We start from the raw sequence: 18,246 nt of genomic DNA on the forward strand, positions 1-18,246 counted from the left end.
GTGAGTTCATCCCCCTCCTGCGACCTTCCACTGCCTTCTCCTGCTCTCCCTAGGACTGCAGGTCCTAATTACAGCGCTAATTATCTTTATGGCCTAAGATATCGGAAGCGACAAATATTTTCTCCCTGCACTCTCAGGTTAGTGAAAAAAGGAGAGCTTAGAAACTTTTTTTTTAAAGAGGTCAGAAACTGCAGCTTTCCATTTCGTTTACCCTGTCTTTCTCTATAGTGGTTTTTCCATGAAAAAAAAAAAAAAACTGTGCAAATACCTCTCTACATTACATGTAAACACCAAAAGATGACTTGAAACTAAGGAAGCAAGATGTCAAATTGCCAGTAAATAAGATTGATAAAAATATTTTACAGTAGGAATTTCAAAGGATTCCAGAAAATGGTCATATTTCCTCTAGAATGGTGAGATAAAAAAACAGAACTACCAAACTTTGGAAGCCTAATTCTGGGACATCAACAATCCCTTTAATAATGAAATGTGTTATCATTGGGTTTTCTTTATTGTTGTATTATATAAAGTTCTCCAAAAAAAATGACATTTACAATAGATAAAACAGTTACAATAATGATCTGCTATGCCAAATAAAACATGAAAGTTAAGCAGCTTATATTTGCCTTCCCCTGTTTCTCCTTATCCTCCTCATTAACATGATATAAACAATTAAAAGAAAAACGTTTTATTTTAGTTACATACCTTATTTTAGTTCCAGTGATATCTATCTGTAGTGCAGGCAGGTGGCATGAGGAGTATAAGGAATATGAGCACTAGAGAGGGTGAGATTATTTTTTTAATTAAATTCAAAGAAAAATAGAGCGCAGCGCACAAACATTCACACTTATTTGTACAATTATCCATACTTATATTTCACTGGCTATAACGTTCTTTAAAAAGAGATGGACATGCAAATCTAAAATTCCACTTTGCTGGAGCTTTACACCAAAGACAAAGCTATAATATGGGTAATTCACTTGGGTTAGTATTAGTAAATGCACTTGGTGATCTTACCTAAACAGAAGCATTGTGCATGTGCTTGCCTGACAACAAATTCCCATATAAATAGTTGTGTCATAAATCTGGGAATAGACTAAATCCAAGCTAATTAAAAACCCTTGAGAACGTCTTAACTAGAATGTACAGTTTCCATTTATAGATTTCTAACAATTATTTAGAAGGATATTCATTAGTGTTTTAATACAATGTTTTAGACAAAACTCCCACCAGAATAAAAAGATAAAAATGTATATCTGAAAAGATGGAATCACAAAACCAGCTTTGGGTACAATAACCATAAGATTTCCCCTGTAGTACTTTTTTCCCCCTACTATATGTAGCATCATTTAAAACAATTTCTCTGAGCCCAGGTTGTCCTAGACCCACACTCACCTGTGACTGGACAGTAAAAGGAGAAGCAGCACAGTGATGAGCTTTTCTCTGTCACTCTGTTCTTTCTTCCTATCAGCATACATCTTTTCAGCACAAGAAGTGATTGACTCATTGTACTGCTTCGTCCTCTCATACTCCAGCCTTGCTGTATAACGACTGCAAGCCCCATACAGTCCGTTGGAACTGGAGTCTTCATTAATACAATTTCCCTCTATTTCTCTTTTGGTGACAACTTTCTTTATCATGGATAACAGTCATTAATACCTTTTGGAAATACAGACAGGAATAAAAACCTGCCCAGGGTTTTAACAGAAAAACAGGTTTAGGGTCTAAGGTACGCTTTAAGTTATATTTAGGACAACGCTAACACTACACAGTTATGCCGCGTACAGACAATCGGAAATTCCGACAACAAAACCGCTGATTTTTTTCCGAAGGATGTTGGCTCAAACTTGTCTTGCATGCATACGGTTGCACAAATGTTGTCGGAAATTCCAAACAGCAAAAACGAGGTGACGTACAAGACGTACCACGGCACTATTAAAGGGAAGTTCAATACCAGTCGTGTTAGTAAAAGTTTGGTGAGAGACTATTCGCGCTTTACAGCCTTGTTTTTTTCAGTCCATTACATCGCAACGAATGTGCTATCTCCATTACAAATCGTAGTTTTACCAGACCGAGCGCTTCGGTCTCGTACTTGATTCAGAGCATGCGTGGAATTTTGTGCATCGGAATTGTCCACTCACGATCGGAATTTACAAAAACTGATTTTATTGTCGGAAAATTTGAGAACCAGCTCTCAAATTTTTGTTGTCGGAATTTCCCGACAGCAAATGTCTGATGGAGCCTACACATCGAACATTTGTTGTCGGAAATTCCGACCGCGTGTACACGGCATTAAAGTTTTGCTTGAACACTCATTGAAAAATTGTCATCATTAGTCAAATAATTTCATTCAAAAATGTTTACAATTTCATCCAGATCTGCTATTTCAATAGAATCCCAGACATATTAAACAGGTTTCATTACAATATGCACAATTTTTCCTAACAAAAACGACATTCACAGTGAGAATGTTCTTTGTTCTAGAAAAATATTTCGAGGTGAATGCGCGGAGGCTAGAGTGACTGACATGTCAGGCTAGAGCTCCGCTCTGTGAGGAGAGATAACCGCGATATAGAGACAGCCCGTCGGACCCAAAAAGTCACAATTCGTGATACCACAAGCCTGAGAGGTGAGGGGGACATTTTAAAAGCAAAATGGTGTTTGGAGGTGCCCGCAATAGGCAATAACAGAACCCTAGTGGCAGCTGTCAGCAGGCAAGAAGTACCATAAAAAAAGTGCCAGTCTCCTCAGTAACATTCTCCTCAGAGAAGAAGAAGAAAAAGGCAAAGCTGTAACAACCTGTTATCTCCCCGGAGGATACTGACTCTGATACTGAGTTAACCATGTCTCAAACTTCTACACAGAAACCTTTAGTCCCCTCAAGCATTTTTAAAACAATTTGAGAAAATGCTTTACAAAGCACTAAAACAAACCTCAGAGCAGATTACAAGCAACCTCACAAAGGAAATAAGAGAGTTGGGACACCACACTGAGGCATTAGAACTGAAAGTGGAGGAAATTGAGAATTATACAAGAATACAGAAGTACTATTCACTGGCCCCCCTACTTATAGTACAACCCTGCGCTTGGGATAAATCCAAAATCCAAGAAATAAATAATCTGTCCAAATAAAACACAATGTAAACAATGAAAGCAGCTGCTTAAATAAAATAGTCACTTGATAAAAGCAGAAAAATAAACCAGGCACATACAGAAGCCTGTTAACAGTTCTGCAGCAGCGCTGCAAACCCCTGGTTTGATATATAAGCTGTGTGGGATGACCAGGTCAGAAGTATTGATAGTATGTGCTTCAATCACCAAAAGGATTTCACCACGTGGGGGGATATGGGGTCCCCTTCGGGGAAAAAACTCACCAGATGGTTACTTTAAAACAGCATCTCAGTGTACCTCCTCACTTGTCACTTTCAGATGGTGGGTATAAAACAGCATACCAATTTATCTCCTTGAACACCGTATAGATTCTCACTCTCCAGGTATTTATCCGCAGGTATATAAGGGAAGGAAAAATCCATATAGCGCAATATTGTTTTGATATCTTTTTAATGTCACCCAAAAAATATAAAAAGCCCCCTTATAAATACATGCGTACCATAAAAATGATTAGTCAGGCAAATGAATAATGCAGTGTGAACGTTTTGTTAGAACTCTCACGATTTCTGGACCCCTGAAGACCGCTTTGGAATCCTTCCTGCAGCTGCTTCCTGGTTCCTACTTGTGTGGAGCGCAAACGTCACTTCTGGTAATGGTGCTGGATAGCAACGCTCTGACGTTTCGTCCGTTCGGACTTCCTCTAAGTCCTGTGCCGTGAACGTGCTGGCTTCTCGGCTCTTCTCGGCTCTTCATTGGATAGATTGATAGCAGCGCAGCCATTGTCTCATGCTGCCGTCAATCAATTCCAATGACGAGAGGGTTGGGGCAGGGCCGAGTCCTGTAGTTGGTGGCTATTGATGCCGAATACAGGACTCGAGAGCATGATCGCAGGTAACCCCCTTGGGAAAGCGCTTCCCAGAGGCGTTAGCTGATGCGGGGAGGAGCCGAGACAGCTGCCGAGGGACCCCAGAAGACGCGGATCGGGCAACTCTGTGCAAAACTAACTGCACAGTGGAGGTAAGTATGGTATGTTTGTTATTTTAAAAAAATGTAAACCTTTACAACCTCTTTAAGTTAAACTTCAGTCAAATTTAAAAAACAATGAATTCCCTTTATGGTTTAATAAAAGATAAAAATATGTACTTTGTTTATATACAGGTGTAAGAACTACCCAACTCTCTTGATATCAGCCTCCTGTAATCCCCTGCATCATCAAAGCTGAAAGAGGAAGGGTCAGCCCTAATAGCCAATCAGTCTCTGCTTCAATGCACATGTGCTGACAGGACGTGAATGGGTGAACGGTGTGCTGTTGTTTGTTCGTTGTACATTTAGGGGCCGGAATGGATTCCTGACTAAACTACATTTTTTACCCTGTGAATAGTCTGCAAAGGAAGTGTTTTTCCTATTTGGCAGGGTGTTTTTTCCTTCTGACCTCTACGTCATTGCTAGGTCTGGTAATGAAGTAGGGTGTCTGTCCTTCAGTAACCATGGAAAGGTTAGTGGGATTAGCATTGCAGCTTATAGACAAGTAAAAGTCACAGAGAAGGCAGCAGTAAAACAAAGTTCTCAAAATGAAACATTTTAGTTTTTGGATTGAGTGGGTACAGGTTAGTTCCTCTTAAATGCTGTGTCCCAGTGGGGATATTTGCCTCTATTTATACTGTACTATAGTAATATAGTCACTGAGAAAAGAAAGTGAATAGAAATCCAAACTTTTTAGGTTAATCGCCAAAACAAAAAGTGAAATCTTCCAGTGTGGACATTTGTTCCATTGACACCTGTCTATGGTGGTAATTGTCCTAATTAGAGATTTCCTATAACTTTCTGTTTAATTTCTGGGACTAATTATCCCTGATATTCTGTTAAAACTTTTGGTTGATTATAATCACAAAAGTAGCAAGATCAGAATGGCAAGGTACTTGCAAAAAAGGTGGATTTTTTCCCTGATGGGAGGACTGTAAAAGTACTTTGCCATTGCTGATGTCTCCTATTAGGCCGGGTTCACACCTATGCGAATTGGTTGCGTCTTAAACCGCATCCAATTTGCATAACATTATAAAATACATTGATTTCAATGAGGCTGGTTCACATATGTGCGATGCATTCGCACTGCGCATTGCCGAAAAAACGTGTGCCTTTTCTAGGCAATGCGGTGCGGCTCAGGTGCGAATTCAGGCCCATTATCTTCTATGGGCACGCATGTGATTCGCAGATGTGTTCATTTCTCTTCAGGATTTCTCTCATTCACCTCAATACACTTCCACCCTCCCCTCTCCCAGGTCTCCAAATTCGCAGCTAAAACGGAGATGATCTGCTGAACAGTTCTCTTATCTCTCTGCAGAGATAAGAGAGCTGAAATTCGCAACGCACAAGTGTGAATCCAGCCTCAGAAAGGAAAATTGCCCGACAGTCCCCTCTGCTCCAAAAAGCTCCACAGAGTCGCTGACCCAGAACAAGCATGTAGCTCAGATGTTCTGACTTTACTTCCCATCAGAGATGGCAATGGTAAGAAGGACATACATTGCATAGAAATTTATTTGAAATAGTCCACAAATATTACTGAAGAAATGTAGACATTGGTGTGTAAAATGCTGTTTTTAGGCAAATATATCATTTATATCTGTTGAACTTGCTAAAAATATATACTGTACTGTGGGATGGCTAAAGATTTCAAATATTGGGCTGGTGGAAGATAAGAGATTATTTTAAATTAACTTGTGGTGTCAGCTCTGACTCTGGTGACTAAAAAAAAAAAACATTTTAAAGCATGTTAAATGTCTAAAAGTAATTTACTTACTTTCTAAAAACCTAAAATCTTTTTATCCTTCTTCATGTGTCTTGTGCACCTCCACCACTAGGTGAAAAACCTGCACACCTTAAATATATATAAACATGTTTTTCAATATTATCCCGGTGGCATCACTCCTCAGGAAACACCTCCTCAGAATCAGGATAATTACACCTTCCGATTCCAAGTGCACTCATAAATCTCCAAATACATATCACATGGAACAGAAAGGCAAAGACATAGTGCTTTCCATTTTATTAAAATGATTCAAACTTCCTTACAATAAAAATACACTCACAAGTATGCAATGACAAAGCGCTGTATAAAAAAAAATGTCATCAGCCTGCTCACCACACTACCTACATCAAAATGGCAGCAGCGTGACAATTCAGGGGCTCGGCTACTCTGTCCTAGATGCGTTGCACCCCATGATTGGGCATCCTTAGTAGGCTACACTTGGCAAGGGAACCCATTATACCAAGCGGTTCCTCTGGGGTTAATCACCTCAAACAGGTATTTACATAATGTCATAATCAGTCTTACTGCTATGGGCATCCTACATCACATATGATAGTTTGACCATATTTTTATAGTTTGACCCCCGTAAAAAAAAAAAACAATTCCAGCCAAAGCATGAGGAAGGGTTGGCACCTCTATAGGGTATTCACTATTACTCCATTGTGAAAAATGTTGAAAATGTATTTGTGTCTTCTTACGGGTTTTTCGATGGTACAGAAAGTTTTTAACTTGTTCTTTTAATTTCTTCTGCATTGTAGAATGTTTTTTTTAACTCTCCTTCTAAAAGCCTCTTTAACATCCTTATTTTTTAAGCTGTAAATAAGTGGGTTCAGTAGAGGTACAGTGGTTGTGTTTAACAGGGATACCAGTTTATTGGAGTCTAAATTTATTACTGAATGTGGTCTCATGTACTGGATAGCAAGAGTTGTATACAGTAGGATGAAGACTGTGAGGTGTGAAGAAAAAGTGTAGAAGGCTTTATGTCTTCCAGTGGTGGAATTGATCTTCAGAACAGAGACAATGATGAAGACATACGAAATGACTGTGAATATAAATGGAGAGAAAGCTGAAACAAAAACTCCTAGGGTAAGAATATAAAAATCCAAGAAGGTTGTGTCACTGCAGGTTAACTTCATCACTGGCATAATATCACAGAAAAAGTGGTTGATGGTGTTTGATCTAAAGCAAGTTAACTTGAACAATTCCAAAAAAATTGGAATACTTTCTAGGGCTCCTAAAACCCAACATGAAATTGCTAGTAAGGTACAAACTGGAAAGTTCATGATCATGTTGTAATATAGAGGGCTACATATAGCTACATAGCGATCATAACTCATGGCCGCCAAAATAAGCAATTCGGCACATGTTAAGGATATAAATATAAAGATCTGTATTAAACAACCAGCAATAGAAATGGTGTTGTCTCTTGATACTGAACTGATGAGGATATTATGTAGATTGTTGGTTGAGCAACAGATGTCTAAAATAGACAAGTTACATATAAAAAAATACATAGGAGTGTGAAGGTGTTGATCTTGGCAGGCCAGTAGAAGAATTGTCATGTTACCACTGACAGTGACAAGATAAACAAAAAGAACCAGAAATGATATTACAGTCTGTAACACAGGAAAGTCTGAGAACCCAATTATAATAAAATAAGTTGTCACACTAAAATTTGTTTGCTCCATCATAAAGCCTTCTACGTGACTGCTGTAAAATTATTAAATGCTTATCCGGAGAATCCTATCAAGAATGCCACATGCGGATATCCTATATCTGTACAAAAAATACATTTGATTTAATCTTTCAGGATACACACCACACCTGATGACTGAAGCCCCATACACACTATCAGTTTTCCTGATGGTTTTCTCTTCAGGTTTACCAAAACCATCTAATATGAGGTCAAACCTTAAGCGTTTCAATTTGAATGCAATCAGGCAGGTCCTTGTACTACATGGTTTTGGTAAACCTGAAGAGAAAACCAGCAGGAAAACTGATAGTGTGTATGGGGCTTGACAGTCTTTGACCTAAGCAACCCTCTTGAAACCGACTAGAACTCGTGTCTTATATTCTACTGGACAGATGGGCACTAATGCTCTACATTACTCCCCCTGAACTAATAACAACCCCATTATCTATGTTGTTTAATCTACCTAAAACCATGGAAAAGTTTATAAGCTGTAGCATCTGTCAAGTCCACAAATATGCCTTTTGACATATTCATGAAGAACATAATAATGCGGTATGTCTTTGAAATAGGCGGTCATCTTCTGATTACCAAAACACTGATATATATAGTAACATGTTCATACAGAGTCATCTCCTCCATACTAATGCAATATGAACTGCCATGTTTCAACAGAGTAAAACATTCACAGATAAAACACATCAATCATCAAGCATGTGTATCTAAACACAAAACTTTTGTTCTTGTTTTGTAAGGAGCGGTAAAGGGTTACACTCTGTGTCTGTCCCACGGAGTGGAGGAGAGAGTATAGGATGCATGGTATTCAAAGGACTACCAGATAAAAATAAAAGGAAAAAACTCTGAAAAAAATGATTGCAGGCACTTCATCTAAACCAGTGGTTCTCAACTCCTGACCTCAGGAACCCACCAAAAGGCCAGGTTTGCAAGATAACTGAAATACATCACAGGTGTTATAATTTTCTGCCCAGTGATTGCGGTATTCTAGTCTGCATCTCCCCAAGGTAATACCTAAAATCTGGCCTGTTAATGGGTCCTGAGTTGAGAACCACTGATCTAAACACTGAAAACCTGCAATATTATGTGTTTTTAGGATTAGATGTGCTTTAACTCTAGCCCTGAATCTGTCCATTTTAGTAACTAGTTGGTTAAGAGAATACAGTCATAATAAATCCTAGCCTAAATGTCTAATCCTAATCACAGTATAAAACATAATAGTAAATATAGTACATGCACCATTAGCAAAAAATGTGATATACGAGAATCAAATATACAAGCAGGATATTTCTTCTATCACCTGTTCAAGAAATGCATTTTCGAAAAAAGGAGTGATATATATATATACTCAGTGAACAATCCTTAGAGTTCCATGTGTTGGAAATCCCTAGATGTGAGTAATTTTGTTAATCGGTATCATAGGGTTTAAAATTATCACAATAAAAATTCAGTAACTCAAATGTCATCTTTCATATAAGAAAGATAAGATTTCTTAACCACAGGGAAGGCCAGTTCCCTACTCCACAAAATGTGTAGAAGTAGAAAAACATGTTCTCTGGATGTCTGTCTGTGAAGGTTTTCATTGATGCATGTCATGGAATCAGTAGCTGTAGCAGTTAGTCACATTGTTCTGTAGTGTTTCTGTAGACTTGTTCTGTAGTGTTTCAGTAAAAGTGTCACTGCCTATTCTGTAAATGAGTGTCAGGCAACTGATTATTTTTAGGACAGTGAGATGCTCATTAAACTGGTTGTAAAGTCACTAATCACACTACTTGGAATCCCCTCTGTTACAGAAAGATATACTGTGCAGTATCTATGTTTTTTTTTAAAATTATGCAGCGAAATACCTAATTTCAGAGGGTCTATCTGTGCTCATGTGACCTCCCTTTGCTCTCCTTCCTCAATCTAAAAGACTACAGTGGGAGGGTCTGAGATTCCCTATTGACGTCATCCAGGAGGAGAGGAGGAGAGTGGCTGGAGGTCACGTGAGTGCACAGTGGTGATCTGAAATAAGATATTTTGCTGCATCATTTTTAAAACACAGTTACAGCACAGTATATCTTTCTGTAACAGAGGTGCTTCCAGGATTTGTGATTAGTGATTTTACAGCCATAACAGTGAGAGGGGAGAGGTGGGGAGGAGATAGCTCACACACAGACAGCTGACAGGCAGGGAGGGGGAGAGGGAGAGATTGCAGGCTGATGGAGGCACATGAACTGACCACAGTATCATTGATCAGCAGCCATGATTACCGTGGTCAGCATACTAAGGGGGACATAGAAGCAGGCAGGATCGACCGGGTATGTTACAGCATAGAGAGGGATAAATGACACTGCCCAAGCACTATGCTGTATATCCTTCTTTAAAAAAACAGGATTTTTTTTAGGGTTTCAACCACTTTAGGGTCAGAAAGGACAACTGATTGGCAAAAGGTATGAAAGAGGGCATATATGTGAAATCGAAACAAGCATCTATAAGGGCTCCTTTTAGATGGGCACTGGTTGTGACTGAATCAATATTGGAGCTGCACGCAGGCAGCCTATGGAACTGGATGCCAATGCAGTGGCTGTGCAGACACAGCCTTGTATCACATCTGTGCAGGAGTGGGTGCATGGATCTGAATGAACACTGTTTCCGGAACCCTGTTGTGGATCTTTTTTTTCTCAATGTCTGTTCTCTGCATAGCCTACCATCTCTACTAATTATTCAAGCAGAACTTCAGTCTGCCTCCCAGGTGGCTCTGTTGCCCTCTAATATTACCTTTATAACACATGCACATGTTGCACATATGCTGAAAGTATGGTCGATAATTCCAATGTGCGAAGGGAGCGGTCCAGGTGAAACCAGAAGTGTTTTTATTGAAATGTTTCTGCAATGACACAAACACATGTCCTTGAGACTGATAGACTTGGTAGCAACTGCTATTGTGTTAATACTTAGTTAATACATAATAATACACATCTATATTTCACCCTGTTTATAGCCTTAAATATGCTCCCTCTTACCTGCAATGACACAAACATATGTCCTTCAGACTGATAGACTGGGTAGCACCATTAACTAAGGTCAGTCTTTTGGTTCCCCTGCTATTAGCAATGGTCCCATTAGAATGTGCTCTATGTCATTCAGACTTTTCACTCTATGCTGCCATCTACTGGTGATTTAATAGAAATGCCATGAGTTTTACTTTGTCCATTAGCAGAAATAGGGTACCTGATTTTGACATCCCTTACACTCTCCTCCACAAAATTTTATGTCGTCCCAGACATACGCAGATTTTAGTATAAGAAACATTCCTTTCCCCATCTCACAATAACCATAGGGAGCCATAGTTAAGTAGTAATCCAATTACTGGAGGAACTGTCCTGCCTGCGACATCTACTCTACCTGGTGAGATATTGTTGCCTATAGCCAACTAATTAGTAAACCTCTACAACACAGGTTTGTGTATGTTATTGAGAAGATGAGGTTTGATGGGGAAACCTTATTACTTCTGTCCTTTTTCCAATAAGGTGGAATACCCATGGTACATTACCAATACAGTATAGCATAACCACCTAATACTCTCTACCTTTTTGTTGTCGGCGGACTTTACTTTAACTACCTAGTCCCATCACTTGAAGCTATTTTTGATTGACCTGGAATCTCTGCAGTGAGAGTGTAAGACATTTCCCTTTGTTAACTACAGAAAATAACACCTAACATCTTTGAAAAAAGTAAACAATTTTAACATAGTTACCATTATTAGACCGTAGCATAATAGACATGACTACATTTTACCAGCTTTTAGAGTCCTCAGCGAAACATTCTGGGCTTAAATACCAGCTAGGGCAAACAGGTGGTGTATGAATACAGTCTATGACCTGTACAGCTGCATTTCTGACAACACTACTGGGTTGACCCAAAGTGTCATAAGTCATAACATTTGGTTGTCTCCTGTTCATGCTAGGCTGGATCCTGCATAGAGGAAAGGCATCTGAAACGTCCTCATGCTCACCTTCGTCACTTTCAACTGTCTCTGTTGACTTTCCTGGTGAAGGATTTTCTTCTATATCCCCTGGTGAACATGTCGTTTGTTCAGGTTGACCCAAAGGCGCGTATTCTGTATCTTCCTCTGTAGTTTCCTCTGTAACTTCTTTTGTAGCTTCTTCTATAACTTCCACTGTAGCTTCTTCTGTACTTTCCGCACTATTTTCAATCTCACAAGTGTAGAACTCTGCTGCTTCTGGATTCAACTTTGTGTCTTCCATTGTGTGGTCTCTCTGAGCTACAGGAATGAAATATCTGCATTGATCTTGTTTAGATTCATCTTCTGATACTCCCTCAGATATCTGTGTAGATGGTTGAGTAGTCTTTGGAACTTTGTCTTGTTTTCTGGCACTGGGTCTGTCAGTTATCTTCTGACTTTGGTTGATGGGTAGGTAATCAGATGGCAATAACAAATTGAGGTATAGAATCCTGGTTCGGCCTTTTCCAGTTTCTGGCTTGACCTCATACACTGGACTATCCTCACCTTTTTCTAAGAACAACATGTACAGCATCTTCCCAGAACAATCTCAGTTTTCCTGGTCCTCCTCTTTCAGTAGGATTTCTTACAAGAACTCTGCTGCCAGGTGAAAGATCAACTCCATGAGTCTTTTTGTCATAGTGTTCTTTCCCTCTTTGTGCAGCTTGAGTAGCTACCTTTGAAGCAACCTGATATGCCTCAGTCATCCTATCTGTCCACGTTTTCACATACTCAGAGTGAGTCTTGTATTTTTCTGTTACTGGAGTGTCAAACATACTATCTATGGGTAATCTTGGAGACCTTCCGAACAGTAGAAAGAATGGAGAATACCCTGTCTCTCAAAGTCACTGAATATCTTGTTGGCAACAGTCTTTGCTGACTTGTTTTTGGTTGCGTAGGCCTGAGCAAACCTGGTGAAATGGTCGATTACCACTAATATGTACTCATAACCTCCTTTGAAAGTCTCGAGATGGAGAAAGTCGATGGAGACCAATTCAAAAGGGTAAGTGGTGGCAATATTGTTCAAAAGAGCTCTAGTAGGCTTATGTGGGCGTTTGTCTTTCAGACAAGTGCACTGGTGATTAATTTATTGCTCAGCATCTCCCCCTCAGATGTGGCCAAAATAATCTTTCTCTGATCAGATTGACAGTCCTTTCGACTCCTAAGTGTCCCATTTGTTAGTGTATATTTAATAAATATCCCCCAAAAATATACACCATTTCGATTTACATCTACTCAATGAGTTAACCCTATTGTGCCCTCTCTAGTGAGGTTTATATCTTGCCCAAAATTTCTATACTTAAGGATCCTGTGAATGAAATTGAGAAAAATGTCTAGGGATGCTATGCTTAGTAAACCCATACGAATTTTGTGAATATGCTCTCTGATCCTTACCACATCGGGCGTTTAGTCCTACCGATGTATTGTTTCAAGCAGCAGCTATTAACGTGATGCGCCGGGTCCTCTGGATCACGTCTACTCCCGTGTGCGCGCCCCAAGAGGCATGTGGGAGCGCGTGGAAACGTGATTCTGGGAGGACGTCATAGTACACCCTCCCAGAGTTATCGTGCCGCGCTGTAGCCATCATTCGACTATGACGCAGTTGTTAAGTGGTTAAACTGAAAATCTAACAGGTTTTCTGGGAATGCTTGTTATTTGACCTTGAGCTCTGTGCAGGCTTCTAGGGAGAGCAATGAACTAATTACAAAAACAGAAGAATGGATGTTAAGAGAAGCCCCTGTCCAGTACTTTTGTCATTGCTTTTTCCTGACAGCTCCATGTCAGCACAGCTGGGTATAGGCCTACAGGACATAACTCATACAAATTTGAGCCCACCTACAGCCTCAGCGTTCTTCTTTTTTCCTCCTATGCACAGGACATAGGTGTGCTCCTCTACCTGTCTGGTCTAAAGGACTGGCCGTCTGTCCATGCGTGTGGATTAAGCTGAACGCAGTCCCTGGTGTCTTGTCTAAATGACCCATAGTCCAGGGAGCCCTGCTGCTGGTCCTTAAGGCAGCTTTTATCATGGCTAACAGCCATGTCTGGGATCCGCTGGGTCCAAACAAATTGGCCAGCAGTGTTGGCAGAGTCTCGCCTATGCACACGCACCCGCGCTGTGCCGGTGTTTACGGTCAGATGACGGAGGTTGGGTGAGCTAAATTTGTAAAATGCTTTGTATCCAAATGAATGCTGTATTGCTGGGTATTGTTGTGCCTTGATACTTGCAGCAACTATGCATAGCCTGAGCTCCTCCACAGGGAGTACTCTGCATAACAGGTTCACAATGTAACACTTTGTTCACACATGGCAACAACCTGTTGGTGGCTTCTCATGTTTGCTTTACTATTGTGCCATTGTGCCAACCCCCTCAAAACACCAGAATTTCCAGCGAAGGTAGAGGAGTCACCTGTGGATGTCTACTGGATGGCCTGTTGAGATATGGGATATCCTTGTTATGTTTCTATGTGCTCTTCAGTTTTTCACAAAAAAATAAAAGGGAGAAGCATGTTTATGATGTCTACAATTTCCTTGGCAGAAGATTATTGTAATTATGTTGCACATTCCTACCTTTTTGTTGCTGTTCTGAACAAACATTTTCATTATGTCCTGATCCCTTGCAGGACTCATTAACCAGCTGGTAAATCAGGGCTGTAGATGGAGGGTGTATAGGCTCAGCCCCCCCATGCCTACAGGACTTAACTCATATCAATTTGAGCCCACCTACAGCCTCTGCATCTGTTTCTCATTTTCAGGTGGAACACATAATAATTTTATGGCCTTCAGCAAGATTATTGCCTCTTGGTTGGTAAGCTCATCTCCTTGGCCTGTAAGTTGAAAGGCTTGACTTTGCCAGGGGAATCACAACACTTTTCACTAGAAGGGTCTGGACCTTGAGAGTGGCAGCAGGCCAAGTGTCTGAAACTATCTGCAAGGCAGCTACGTGGGCACTTCTGTTACTGTTTTAGTCAAAATTGAGGAGTGTGTAGCATTCTCCCTCCACTGTTTTGGCAAGTTAGTTTCCAGCTGTGCTGACATGGAGCCATCAGGAAAACAGAAAATTGAATTTAAATACCTACCGTAATCAGCTCTTGAATATGTCCCTCTGGGTGACAGGGGAGGGGATTTTGATAAAACTCCTCCAAAAAGAGGCAAGATGGATTCACAAATTATCTGCTTTAAAACATCCCGGCCTGAACGATGCCTTTAGTTTTAAGCCATTCTTATGATAGGAATATCCTTATCTCCAACGCCTTTCTATTTCCAAATTTTTTACCCAATCTTTTTGTTTATTTATATATATATATATATATATTTCCTTCTTTATCCTTTTCTCTTTTTTTTCTCTTGTTTTTCCTTGTCTATATTTTTATTTTTAATTTTTTCTTGTTTAACATTGATTGTCGATCTATTATTTGATACTTGTATACACATTGTGTTCTGATGTTTTTCTTTAATACAGATTGTTTGATCACAGCGCATTGGAAAATCCACTCTCGCCACAAATAATTTTTTGGATTAGTTTGTCGCATTTGTTTTCATCACCTTAAAGGGTTTTAGATTTATATATCTAATTGATTTTTGCAATTTCAATATTGAGTTTTTAAGTGCTGTTTTACGATGAAATTCAGATTTGGCGATGTTATATTGCCCTTTAATTATTTGCGGGGCAGGTTCCCTTTTGATTCTTTACCCACCGTTTAAGTTTTCTGATCCACTTTAGAGCTGCACGGATGCCCAGGGTGCAGGAGTGGCGGGATCTTGAGACGGGTTTCTGCTCTCCTCTGCACCCTTTATAAAGTCAGTTTAGTGCCTAGTGCTTTCTCCCTGATTAATTTTAGTTCACCTTGCTGTTTTGATCATTTCAAACCAGCCTTGGGGGGTTCTTCCATTTCCCCCATAATTTTTGGTGTCCTTTTGCTTGCCCTTACCATCTGGCTGGCCACATTCCCTTATCCAAGATGGCGCTGTGCGTTACCTGTGATGACGGGGTGACGAGGCGCCGCTTGACGTCACCAGACATTGGCAGGGCCACACACCGCCGGGTCCTGGGTGTCCAGCGTCACTTGTAGTGCTTTGGAGTCCACGCACGTGCACTGGGCTGCCTGTGTCATCCGCATTATGGCACAATGGTGGGTACTTAAGACCGCGGATTTGGCCGCAATCCTCTGTCAGGACTCACCTGGACAGTGGGAGAGGTTTATCTCCCCCTCTCTGCCTAGTGGATCCATCACCTAAGTTTATCCCTTTGGGTAAGTTCATTTCATCTACCATTCTAGTTATGGTTATCCACCTGTGACTTTTAGTCTCTTCCCCTAGTTCTCTTTGTTGTTTTTTGTACCTGTAGTTTCCCAGCGGGGGCTTCGATCTGAGGTAAGTCATACATAATTAGCTAGTATGCTATGCATACTAGCTCATTATGCCTTTGTCTTGGTTGATGCATTGGCTTCCCCATTTTTCCTGGACTCCCAGACAGAAATGCAGAAGCTAAGCTTTCTGGCGTGAGAGTGAGCATGGAAACTGACTCTTGAGTTTTTCAGTCTTCTTTAACTCAGCAGACTTTCATCTTGAGGCAGGAAGCCAAACTGACCACTATTACATCCTGCTGTGACAATATACTCCAATCTTGTAGAACGAGCACTTGATCCCTCCAACATAAGGCCATTGTCAAGCTATCTTCTGGAGGTACTTAAAATACCTCCAAAGCTTCACTTCTATTTAACGGCATTTCACCAACCTTACAAATCTGCACAAAGGTCGTCCTCATCTTCCTGTTCAGAAGAGACTGAAGAGAATTGATTGGCTTGAGAAGGCCCTGAAAAGAAGACTGGACTTATCAAAATATTTAGATGGTTTTGGTAAACCTGAAGAGAAAAACCTGCAGGAAAACTGATAATGTGTATGGGGCTTACGAGGCTTAACCCTTTATTTTTGGTTGGAGAATCACAATATTGTATTGCATTTGTCTGACTGGCAGCATTAATGATCACAAGTTCAGAACAGTTGATATTGTATAATACATTAAGAGGAATCCGAGTTTCTGAAATGATGTGTGCATGATGCTCAATGAAAGAGTGTAGATGTATCTGTGAGATATGTAGGTAAGCATACATCTGAGGTTGAATAATGAGCTTTTAAATGATTTGTATATTCTGCAAGTCTAGTGCTATACATACACAGCTTGCGATCCTAAGGTGTAATTCACACCTATTCAGGTTGCAATTTGCATATTCCAGGTGCAGTTTGCATTTTTCTATACACATTTTTGATCCATTGAAGTCTGAAGTCTATACCAAAAACCAGAGACAAGTCTCTGACCTTTCCATAAAATGCACAGATGTGAACTACATCCATAGGAAACCATGTTAGTGGGCTGTAGTGTGTTTCTTCAACACTGAAAACGCACTAAAAAATGTATAGGTGTAAACCAGGCCTTTCCAAATTAATCACACACAATTATGTATCAATTGTATGCTAATTATATTTAAAGAAAAGCATAATAAGACACAATGGGGGTTATTTACGAAAGGCAAATCCACTTTGCACTACAAGCAAAATGCACTTGAAATTGCACTGAAAATGCACTTGAAAGTGCAGTCGCTGTAAATCTGAGCGGTAGATCTGAAACGAGGGGAATTTCTGCTGATTTTATTATCCAATCATGTGCAAGCTAAAATGCTGTCTTTTATTTTGTTTGCATGTCCTACTCGGATCTACAGCGATTGCCCTTCCAAGTGCGCTTTCAGTCCAATTTCAAGTGCACCTGTAGTTTGCACTTGTAAATCAAAGTGGATTTGCCTTTAGTAAATAACCCTCTATGTAATAATTCATGAAAAAATAATACCATGTATAAGAAAATTAAATGCAAAGATAAGCTATTTGCTAGCAGTATACGTGTACAATTAGCTTTACAGCAAATATCTAATTATCTGACTGAAAGAATATCTGTGCTGCCAAAAAATGTAGGCTACTTTTGCTAATCTTCTACAGAAAATGTTAGTTGCCTGGCTGTTGTGTTGATCCAATGGTTTGAATCATGTTAGAGTTGCAGACCCAGAGTAAACTTGCAGATTACATAAAACATCACAGTGAAGTCAGAGCTCCCAAACTTTATAATTGTTCCAGGTCAGTGATTTTTAAAAGCTCCAAAACCAGTAGATCAGCAAACTCCCATAGACAAATTAGAGAATTGTCAATTTCCATTGTTTGTATATAAATTGTCTCATTGTGAACTAACTATAGAAGAATTGTAGGAAAACAACATTCCTTACTGACTGAAACAACTAGCTTTATATGATGCCCCTAAACCCCTTACTGTCAGAACTCGCATGGAGAAATCTGAACACTTTTTGTCCTGTATTGCTATTGGTCGGTGTTCCTTGGCGTGTCATAGAGGAATTTAAGCCAGGAAAAAACTTGGCTCCTTTGATGATTTTCTCGGGGCAAGCTTTGATGTCAATCATTGTATTGTAGTAGAGGGTGTTGGCACATACACAAACCACATGAGCATGTCAGGCGATTAACTACAATTATGTGGAGTTTAATGGTAAACTTTGTATAAGCTATGCTGTCAGCTAATGTGATGTAGTATAGGGTGTAGACATCAGTATTGATGCATTT

Source organism: Rana temporaria, chromosome 9, assembly GCF_905171775.1.
Source record: "Rana temporaria chromosome 9, aRanTem1.1, whole genome shotgun sequence".
Taxonomy (NCBI): Eukaryota; Metazoa; Chordata; class Amphibia; order Anura; family Ranidae; genus Rana; species Rana temporaria.